The sequence below is a fragment of the Martes martes genome, assembly GCF_963455335.1.
Source record: "Martes martes genome assembly, chromosome: 9".
In the NCBI taxonomy this organism is placed as follows: domain Eukaryota; kingdom Metazoa; phylum Chordata; class Mammalia; order Carnivora; family Mustelidae; genus Martes; species Martes martes.
This window is the reverse complement of record NC_137896.1, coordinates 65,436,032-65,448,206: the sequence shown is the minus strand read 5'-3', so window position 1 is coordinate 65,448,206 and position 12,175 is coordinate 65,436,032.

Below are 12,175 nucleotides of genomic sequence, written 5' to 3'. Positions count from 1 at the left end.
CCACAATGAGATAACACCTCACACCTGTCAGAACAGCTAAAATCAGCAACACAAGAAACAAAAGGTGTTGGAGAGGATGTGGAGAAAGGGAACCTTCTCACACTGTTGGTGGGAATGCAAACTGGTATAGTCACTCTGGAAAACAGTATGGAGGTTCCTCAAAAAGTTGAAAATTGAACTACCTTATGATTCAGCAATTGCACTACTAGGTATTTATCTGAAGAACACAAAAACACTAATACAAAGGGATACGTGCATCCCAATGTTTATAGCAGCATTATCAACAATAGCCAAATTATGGAAACAGCCCAGGTGTCCATCAACTGATGAAGGAATAAAGAAGATGTGGTGATTGGAATATTACTCAGCCACAAAAAGAATGAAATCTTGTCATTTGCAATGATGTAGATGGAGTTAGAGAATATAATACTAGGAGAAATGCCAGTCAGAGAAAAACAAATACCATATGATTTCACTCTTACGTGGAATTTAAGAAACCAAAGAAAAAAAGGGAGGAAAAAAAGAGAGGCAAACCAAGAAAGAGACTCTTAGCTATAGAAAACAAACTGATGGTTACCGGAGAGGGGAGGGGTGGGGGGATGGGGGAATAGGGGCTGGGGATCAAGGAAGGCACTTGTCATGATGAGCACCGGGTGTTGTACGGGAGTGCTGAATCACTATATTGTACACCTGAAACTAATATTACACTATTATTAACTGGAATTTAAGCAAAAACTTAAAAACAAACAAAAACATATTCAACCAACCAACAAAGTATAAATGTTAGAGAGTTAAGGCTAGTCTGTATAACTTCATAATTCGTGAGAAATTGAAACCAGTTTTCACCATCTTTTCCCAGGCTGCTGTTTCTTATTTCCCAAGGAGAAGAGAAGAGAATTTAAAGCCTGTGGTAGTCATTAGAGCTATTAAATTGTTCTGCCGTCTCTCCTTGCAGCCATAGGCAGGATTACATCTCCCTGTCCTTTGAAGTCAGGTACAGCCATATGGCTAGCTTTTTTTTTTTTAAAGATTTTATTTATTTATTTGATAGACAGAGATTACCAGTAGCCAGAGAGGCAGGCAGGGAGAGAGGAGGAAGCAGTTCCTCTGCTAAGCAGAGAGCCCAATGCAGGGCTCTATCCCAGGACCCTGGGATCATGACCTGACCCAAAAGCAGAGGCTTTAATCCACTGAGCCACCCAGGTGCCCCCTATGACTAGCTTTGACCAATGTGTTGTGAGTAGACAGGAGGAAAAATCAATTCCATTGTATAATTTAATTGCCATTATCAGACCTTCAGGAGCACTCTTCACTCTGCTACAGACACCCAGTTTATTCCACCAGCTGTGGTCCTGGGCACACATGTCGCAGAAAAGAGAAACAAGTCTGTGGTTTTAAGTCATTGAAATTTGAAATTTGTTTATTATCAGAGCATAACCTGGCTCGCATACAGTGTTGGCTTAAGTTGGTAATTTCAGGGAAGTTCAAGCTCTGGCTAACAAGGGAGAGCTTTTAGGGAAGACCTTCTTAAGGACTCATTTGAGTCACCTCTTATAGTATTACTGGATTGATCTGTTCTGTCACTTAGGTAGAGCAGGAGAGTTTTAATTCCTCAACCTTTGGCATTATTATAAAGTTTCTTTTAAAAAAAATCCATAATAACCAGGATCATATCCATTAATGATTCTTCATCAAAAATCCAGCCAGTATTCAAATGTTCCCTGTTATTGCTCTTTTGAAAACACACAAACTCTAAAAATTGAAATTTGAATTCTCTCCAACGGCTTTTTAAGCACTTATATTTCATCGGTGACTACATTCTACACTCCACCAAATAAAACACTGTAGACATAGAAAATATTAAATTAAATGGACCTAAAAATGAAACACAAAATTAAATTCTGGTGTGCCACTCTCTTGGACAGGTCCCTTCATTTCTGGGCCTCAGTCCCCTTTTCTGGAATGATAATCATTATTGTAACAGGAACATTAGTGAGCATTTGCCAGGTGCAAGATAGTTCCACAGAAGTGAGTTTACTCAATCCTTACAACTAGCCTTCAGTAGTTATTTTTTGCCATGTTTTAAAACATGAAACTGTGGAAACAGATTTAGAAAGGCTGAGTAATTTGCCAAACAATAGTTGGACGTGAAGGGGATACTTCCAAAGCCTTAACTAAATATTTACAGTCATTTCTTGTTCTAAATTCCTATAGATTTTTGTGTGAGGCTATTCACAAGTGAAACCACATTGCCAAAAAGAAAACAATATTTTCTCCAACAACAACAAAAGTTCTTGTATTTTCCATTGTGTGACAAGACTCATATTTTACGAAGATCAAGGAGTCTGCTGTTAATATTCTCTGCCCTGTGTACTATCAAAGGTATTCAAAGCATCAGACCTTAATGATAGAATACAGATGTTAACCATAATGTAGACTAACTCCAAAACACAAATATTACTCTTGAGAACTTGCACAGATTATTTGTTTGATGACACTTTTCTTTTAAGAATAATTCAAAGACTTGAAGATGGCGGAGAAGTAGCAGGCTGAGACGACATCGGGTAGCAGGAGATCAGCTAGATAGCTTATCTAACCATTGTGAACACCTATAAATCCAACGGGAAATCGAAGAGAAGAAGAGCAACAATCCCAGAAACAGAAAATCGATCACTTTCTGAAAGGTAGGACCTGCGGAGAAGTGAATCCAAAGCGACGGGAAGATAGACCCCGGGGGGAGGGGCCGGCACCTGGCAAGCGGCGGAGCGACGGAGCACAAAATCGGGACTTTTAAAAGTCGGCTCCACTGGGAGACATCGCTCCAGAGGCTAAACTGGGGGGAAACCCAGGTGGGGTCAGCATAACCCCAGGACCCGCAGGGTCACAGAAGGACTGGGGATGTCTGAGTGCCGCAGAGCTCGCAGGTATTAGAGCGGGGAAGCCGGCTATAGCGACAAAGCCGAGGAGTGAGCTCTAAGCCCGGGGTTACCTTGTGCCGGTCGCAGGCTGGGTGGGCTCGGAGTGCGGCCGGAGGCCACGGAGACAAAAGCGACCCGGCGCTTTTCTCCAGCTCCAACAATTGACTGCTTTCCTCGAGGCGCAACCGCAAGCCAGGGAGGCGGGACTGTTGGGCGCTTTGCTCTGAGAGTGCACTGAGGAGCGGAACCCCAAGCTCTCGGCTCCTCCGGGCCGAGAGATTGGGAGGCCGCCATCTTCATTCCCGTCCTCCGGAACTCTACGGAAAGCGCTCAGGGAACAAAAGCTCCAGAAAGCGAACCCGAGCGGATTACTTAGCCTGGCCCCTGGCAAGGGCGGTGCAATTCCGCCTGCGGCAAAGACACTTGAGAATCACTACAACAGGCCCCTCCCCCAGAAGATCAACAAGAAACCATCCAAAACCAACTTCAGTCACCAAGAACAGCGGAATTCCACAGCAGGAGAAAGCAAATCCTACCTGGACAAAATGACAAGGCGGAAAAACTCACCTCAAAAAAAAGAACAAGAGGCCGTACCGAAGGCTGGAGACCTAATCAATACAGACATAGGTAGCATGACAGATCTAGAGTTCAGAATGACAATTCTCAAGGTTCTAGCCGGGCTCGAAAAAGGCATAGAAGATATTAGAGAAACCCTCTCCAGAGAGATAAAAGCCCTTTCTGGAGAAATAAAAGAACTAAAATCTAACCAAGTTGAAATCAAAAAAGCTATTCATGAGGTGCAATCAAAAATGGAAGCTCTCACTGCCAGGATAAATGAGGCAGAAGAAAGAATTAGTGACATAGAAGACCAAATGACAGAGAATAAAGAAGCTGAGCAAAAGAGAGACAAACAACTACTGGAACACGAGGAGAGGATTCGAGAGATAAGTGACACCATAAGACGACACAACATTAGAATAATTGGGATCCCAGAAGAAGAAGAAAGAGAGAGGGGAGCAGAAGGTATATTGGAGACAATTATTGGAGAGAATTTCCCTAATATGGCAAAGGGAACAAACATCAAAATCCAGGAGATGCTAAGAACGCCCCTCAAAATCAATAAAAATAGGTCCACACCTCGTCACCTGATAGTAAAATTTACAAGTCTTAGCGACAAAGAGAAAATCCTGAAAGCAGCCCGGGAAAAGAAGTCTGTAACATACAAGGGTAAAAACATTAGATTGGCAGCGGACTTATCCACAGAGACCTGGCAGGCCAGAAAGAACTGGCATGATATATTCAGAGCACTAAACGAGAAAAACATGCAGCCAAGAATACTATATCCGGCTAGGCTATCATTGAAAATAGAAGGAGAGATAAAGAGCTTCCAGGACAAACAAAAGCTGAAAGAATTTGCAAACACCAAACCAGCTCTACAGGAAATATTGAAAGGGGTCCTCTAAGCAAAGAGAGACCCTAAAAGTAGTAGATCAGAAAGAAACAGAAACAATATACAGTAACAATCATTTTACAGGCAATACAATGGCACTAAATTCATATCTCTCAATAGTTACCCTGAATGTTAATGGGCTCAATGCCCCAATCAAAAGACACAGGGTATCAGAATGGATAAAAAAACAAAACCCATCCATATGCTGCCTACAAGAAACTCATTTTAGACCCGAGGACACCTCCAGATTTAAAGTGAGGGGGTGGAAAACAATGTACCATGCTAATGGACATCAGAAGAAAGCTGGGGTGGCAATCCTTATATCAGATCAATTAGATTTTAAGCCAAAGACTCTAATAAGAGATGAGGAAGGACACTATATCATACTCAAAGGGTCTGTCCAACAAGAAGACCTAACCATCTTAAATATCTATGCCCCTAACATGGGAGCAGCCAACTATATAAACCAATTAATAACAAAATCAAAGAAATACATTGACAGTAATACAATAATAGCAGGGGACTTTAACACTCCCCTCACTGAAATGGACAGGTCATCTAAGCAAAAGATCAACAAGGAAATAAAGGCCTTAAATGACACACTGGACCAGATGGACATCACAGATATATTCAGAACATTCCATCCCAAAGCAACAGAATATACATTCTTCTCTAGTGCACATGGAACATTCTCCAGAATAGACCACATCCTGGGTCATAAATCAGGTCTCAATCGGTACCAAAAGATCGAGATCATTCCCTGCATATTTTCAGACCACAATGCTCTGAAGCTCGAACTCAATCACAAGAGGAAATTTGGAAAGAACGCAAATACATGGAGACTAAACAGCATCCTTCTAAAAAATGAATGGGTCAACCAGGAAATTAAAGAAGAATTGAAAAAATTCATGGAAACAAATGATAATGAAAACACAACAGTTCAAAATCTGTGGGACACAACAAAGGCAGTCCTGAGAGGAAAATATATAGCAGTGCAAGCCTTTCTCAAGAAACAAGAAAGGTCTCAAATACACAACCTAACCCTACACCTAAAGGAGCTGGAGAGAGAACAACAAAGAAAGCCTAAACCCAGCAGGAGAAGAGAAATCATAAAGATCAGAGCAGAAATCAATGAAATAGAAACTAAAAAAACAATAGAACAAATCAACAAAACTAGGAGCTGGTTCTTTGAAAGAATTAATAAGATTGATAAGCCCCTGGCCAGACTTATCAAAAAGAAAAGAGAAAGGACCCAAATAAATAAAATCATGAATGAAAGAGGAGAGATCACAACCAATACCAAAGAAATACAAACAATTATAAGAACATACTACGAGCAACTCTATGGCAACAAATTTGACAACCTGGAAGAAATGGATACATTTCTAGAGATGTATAAACTACCACAACTGAACCAGGAAGAAATAGATAACCTGAACAGACCCATAACCAGTAAGGAGATTGAAACAGTCATCAAAAATCTCCAAACAAACAAAAGTCCAGGACCAGACGGCTTCCCAGGGGAATTCTACCAAACATTTAAGGAAGAATTAATTCCTATTCTCCTGAAACTGTTCCAAAAAATAGAAATGGAAGGAAAACTTCCAAACTCATTCTATGAGGCCAGCATCACCTTGATCCCAAAACCAGACAAGGATCCCACCAAAAAAGAGAATTACAGACCAATATCCTTGATGAACACAGATGCGAAAATTCTCACCAAAATACTGGCCAATAGGATCCAACAGTACATTAAAAGGATTATTCACCACGACCAAGTGGGATTTATTCCAGGGCTGCAAGGTTGGTTCAACATCCGCAAATCCATCAATGTGATACAATACATTAATAAAAGAAAGAGTAAGAACCATATGATACTCTCAATAGATGCTGAAAAAGCATTTGACAAAGTGCAGCATCCCTTCCTGATTAAAACTCTTCAAAGTGTAGGGATAGAAGGCACATACCTCAATATTATCAAAGCCATCTATGAAAAACCCACCGCAAATATCATTCTCAATGGAGAAAAACTGAAAGCTTTTCCGCTAAGGTCAGGAACACGGCAGGGATGTCCGTTATCACCACTGCTGTTCAACATAGTACTAGAAGTCCTAGCCTCAGCAATCAGACAACAAAAAGAAATTAAAGGCATCCAAATCGGCAAAGAAGAAGTCAAACTATCACTCTTTGCAGATGATATGATACTATATGTGGAAAACCCAAAAGGCTCCACTCCAAAACTGCTAGAACTTATACAGGAATTCAGTAAAGTGTCAGGATATAAAGTCAATGCACAGAAATCAGTCGCATTTCTTTACACTAACAACAAGACAGAAGAAAGAGAAATTGAGGAGTCAGTCCCATTTACAATCGTACCCAAAACCATAAGATACCTAGGAATAAATCTAACCAAAGAGGCAAAGAATCTATACTCAGAAAACTATAAAGTACTCATGAAAGAAATTGAGGAAGACACAAAGAAATGGAAAAATATTCCATGCTCATGGATTGGAAGAACAAATATTGTGAAAATGTCTATTTTACCTAAAGCAATCTACACATTTAATGCAATCCCTATCAAAATCCCATCCATTTTTTTTAAAGAAATAGAACAAATAATCCTAAAATTTATATGGAACCAGAAAAGACCTCGAATAGCCAAAGGAATATTGAAAAAGAAAGCCAAAGTCGGTGGTATCACAATTCCAGACTTCAAGCTCTATTACAAAGCTGTCATCATCAAGACAGTATGGTACTGGCACAAAAACAGACATATAGACCAATGGAACAGAATAGAGAGCCCAGAAATAGACCCTCAACTCTATGGTCAACTAATCTTCGACAAAGCAGGAAAGAATATCCAATGGAAAAAAGACAGCCTCTTCAACAAATGGTGCTGGGAAAATTGGACAGCCACATGCAGAAAAATGAAATTGGACTATTTCCTTACACCACACACGAAAATAGACTCAAAGTGGATGAAGGACCTCAATGTGCGAAAGGAATCTATCAAAATCCTTGAGGAGAATGCAGGCAGCAACCTCTTTGACCTCCACCGCAGCAACTTCTTCCTAGGAACATCGCCAAAGGCAACAGAAGCAAGGGCAAAAATGAACTATTGGGATTTCATCAAGATCAAAAGCTTTTGCACAGCAAAGGAAACAGTTAACAAAACCAAAAGACAACTGACAGAATGGGAGAAGATATTTGCAAACGACATATCAGATAAAGGGCTCGTATCCAAAATCTATAAAGAGCTTATCAAACTCAATACCCAAAGAACAAATAATCCAGTCAAGAAATGGGCAGAGGACATGAACAGACATTTCTGCAAGGAAGACATCCAGATGGCCAACAGACACATGAAAAAATGCTCCACATCACTCGGCATCAGGGAAATACAAATCAAAACCACAATGAGATACCACCTCACACCAGTCAGAATGGCTAAAATTAACAAGTCAAGAAATGACAGATGCTGGCGAGGATGCGGAGAGAGGGGAACCCTCCTACACTGTTGGTGGGAATGCAAGCTGGTGCAACCACTCTGGAAAACAGTGTGGAGGTTCCTCAAAAAACTGAAAATAGAGCTACCCTACGACCCAGCAATTGCACTCCTGGGTATATATCCTAAAGATACAAACGTGGTGCTCCGAAGGGGCACGTGCACCCGAATGTTTATAGCAGCAATGTCCACAATAGCCAAACTGTGGAAAGCGCCTAGATGTCCATCAACAGATGAATGGATAAAGAAGATGTGGTATATATACACAATGGAATACTATGCAGCCATCAAAAGACATGAAATCTTGCCATTTGCGACGACGTGGATGGAACTAGAGGGTATCATGCTTAGCGAAATAAGTCAATCGGAGAAAGACAACTATCATATGATCTCTTTGATATGAGGAAGTGGAGATGCAAGGTGGGGGGGTTTGGGGGGAGGTAGGAAAAGAAAAAATGAAAAGATGGGATTGGGAGGGAGACAAACCATAAAAGACTCAATCTCAAGAAACAGACTGAGGGTTGCGGGGGGGAAGGGGGATGGGAGAGGGTGGTGGGGAAATGGACATTGGGGAGGGTATGTGCTATGATGAGTGCTGTGAAATGTGTAAACCAGACGATTCACAGACCTGTACCCCTGGGGATAAAAATACATTATATGTTTATTAAAATAAAAAAATTAAAAAAAAAAAAAAAAAAGAATAATTCAAAGACTTGCTAATTTGTGGTCATAAAAACATTCTACCAGCCATGTTACCCGGTTTGAAAATACCAGACTTAAAATACAAAATTTAGGGGCCCCACCTGGGTGGTTCAGCCAATTAAGTGGCCAACTCTTGATTTCTGCTCGGGTTATGATCTCAGGGTGGTAGAATAGAGCCCAGAGTGGCGCTCTCCATGGGACATGAAGCCTGTTTAAGACTCTTTCTCCTTCTCCCTCAGTTCCTCCCCCTACCCCAGCCCTCCCCACCCTTCCTTGCATGGGCACATGCACATGCACTTCTTTTCTCTCTCTCTCTCTCTCAAAAAAAAAAAAAAAAAAAAAAGAACAATACAAAATTTTACTTGTGGTTAAAATACCAGAAACTAACATAATGATGTTTAGAGAAAGTAGAATTCACTTTACAGGAAATACTGCACAAAGAGCGTGTGTGTGTGTTACCTGTGATAACTACTCTCAGACTGCCATTATGAGCTCCACACATAGTGGCCAATTCTTAATTCCTCATTCATGGAATTCACACTGGACTTGGCAGAGAAAATTTTGTCTCCCTTATAGCACATCTCAGCAGATGTCATTTTACTCTCATACATTATTAATGTTTTAATTCTGTTTTTCATCATTTCTGATCTCCACCTGAGCATCTTGAATATGTTCGTCCTTGCCTTTACTGAATATTCCTGGAATTTTTACAGCTACAAACAAGTTAAATAATAGGGAGAGATAAGAACACAAAAATCCCTCAACACATTGTTCGGTGTCTTTTTTTCCCCCTTAAGGGCTTTGCAAGGCTCCTAATTACCACCAAATGGTGACATTTTAAGCACAATTGAATGATGGTTGAAGTAGGTCTTTTTAACAGTTGTGTTTAGGACAGTTCAGAAACTCAGGGCAGTCTAAAATGGTGTTTCAAAGTACTTATTGAGTACTAGAGAGGACAATGGTAGGGGAGGTGGGAGGAAGAGGAAAAATACTGAGGCATTGTCTGTCCTTAAGAATATTATCTCCTGGGCACCTGGGTGGCTTGTTGGTTAAGCATCTGCCTTCAGCTCAGGTCATGATCCTCGGGTCCTGGGATAGAGCCCCATGCCTGGCTCCCTGCTTAGTGGGGAGCCTGCTTCTCCTTCCCCTTCTGCTTCTCCCCCAGCTTGTACTCTCTCTCTTTCTCTGTTGCTCACTCTCTCTCAATTAAATACATAAAACCTTTAAAAAAGAATTATCTCCTTCCTTTTACTAGAAAGACCACCAAACCACATGAAACATTTCAAAAAGTCATAAGATTAGTGATAGTTCTTCTAGAAGAGAAAAAGTTAAGACAGATATCGGAGCATGTTGTGGAGAATTTGAATGGTGGCAGAAATTTTTGGTTTATTTCAAATTAGGATGTTTACCACAACAATATTTCTTACAAATGCTAGGAAAAATACTATAGGCTTATAATATGCGTCAGCCAGCTTGGAAGGAACATATTAAACAAAACTGTAGTAAATTCTAGCATCAAAATCAAGATGCTTATTAGAGGTGTATATGTGGTAGTGGTTATTATCTTTGATAAGGCTTTAGTTCATGTGAATTTGGAAACTGCAAAGGAATCAGGTCTTGAAGAATATATGATAAAAAGCTTCAAATAGGATAGAGTCCACACAGATAGTGGGCTCAGCTCACCCCCTCATAAACCACTATCCTCACCCTATAGCATGAAGCTCCCTGTTTACTTGCCCTATCCTAGGCTGCAGCGATTTACATAGTAAGTGGAGCAGACTTAAACCTGGGGCTTTGTGAGTTGATTCTTTTTTAAAAGAACACCACCAAGAGAAACCTAACAAGGAATAAGACAAAATGAAGAGATCACTCTGTAAATTGAAGAAGACTCTCAGTAGGCTATCTTCCTTCTTATTCAACTGATTGCTGTGGGCTTTATGCATACTCTGGACTAGATGAAAGAGACTTGCAATTGAAAACAAATGAAACATCAGTTGAAGATGTTGAAAAGGCTGGATACATAGAGAAATTGGCAGAACCCAGAGCAGCCTTCAGATTCCCTCTCCTCTTCTCTCCCTCGGTTCACTCCTCCTTATCATATTGTGTACATGTCTGTCCTATCCACTGGATTTTAAGTTCCGTGGAATGGAAGGAGTATGTCTTACTGCTCTTTATCTTTTGGTCCTATTCATTAACTATTTCATCCTTCTGTCCCACTCATTCATTCATTCATTCGTTCTTTCTGTGTAGTAAATAATTAGTACATTTTAGAAGCTTGGGATACACCAGTGAACAAAACAGATGAGGGTGAAAGACAGATAATGGCGATACATAGGAATAAATTATATAGTATTAGGGAAATTGATAAGATTTATGGGAAAAAGAGAAAATGAGCGCAGAGTATGTAGGATTGGACGTGGGGGCAAGCACGTTGAATTCCAGTATTAACGGTGGTGATCAGAGTATGCTTCACAGAGAAGGTGGTAACTGAGCCAAGACTGAAAGGAAGTCAAAGAGTGAGCCAAGCAGAGAAGTGGAGAAGAAAGCACTTCAGACAGAGGGAAGAGCTAGGGCATAGATCCCAGAGCAGAAGCATCCGTGGTATGTTTGAGGAACAAAACGGTGGCGACTAAGCTGAAACAGACTGAGCCTGGAAGTCAAGGATCACAGGGAGCCAGATCACATACAGCCATGTGGGTCATCATAAGAGATTTGGCTTTTACACTGAGATGAGAGCCACTGCAGGAGGGATGAGATGCCTTAAGTTTTAAATGGATCATTCTGGCTGCTGTGTTGACAAAAATTGTGCAAATTTATGTCAAAATATAAAGCAAAGAGCACCAGAACTAAAAGAAAGAAAAATCAAAGCTGAGTCTATATACTTGTCAGGCAAGGAAACACGCCAGTGAAAAAATTCACTGAGTAAATAATTCATGAAGTAGGAAAAGCCAGAATTTTTTAAGTGCTAGAGAGCGGGAAGGGGATTTGAGGTGGCTGTGTTAATCCAGAAACCAGGACTCTGGGTAGGAAAGAACAGCATTGTTTCCTGGACAGGAACAGGTCTTCGGTCAGGTCTAATAAGGGTCTGGCTTAGGGGTCACTCAAAGTTCACAGTCCTTTATCAGCTTCAGTTGGCTTGAACCCATTGAAGTATAACACAGCTCCATCAGGCAGGTGCTGCGAGTGGAAACTTTTCATTATAAAAGTGGTTGGAAACAGGGGAAACTGTTAACCAAGTTCTTGCAAAATTCCTGACAGAAGATGGTGCGACTCATACCAGAGTGGGCCGTGAAAGTGGTGAGAAGTGGCTGCATTCTAGATCTAACACAGAGATGAGTAAATAATAACACTTAGTTTTATGGCCTATGCGACTGGATAGGCGGAGTCAACTCTGGAGATAGGAAAAGCTGTGGACAAAGCATGCTATGGGAGATCAGGAGTTCATGTGAGTTTAAGACGTCTGTGAGATGCCAGGGTGGGGCCAGCAATAGACACAGCAAGGTCTGGCTGAGTAACTTAAAGTTGGGACTTGAAAGACTATAGAGCCCAATACCAGGAGACCACATGCAGTCAATCAGGGAGGCAGGAAGGTAGAGCCAT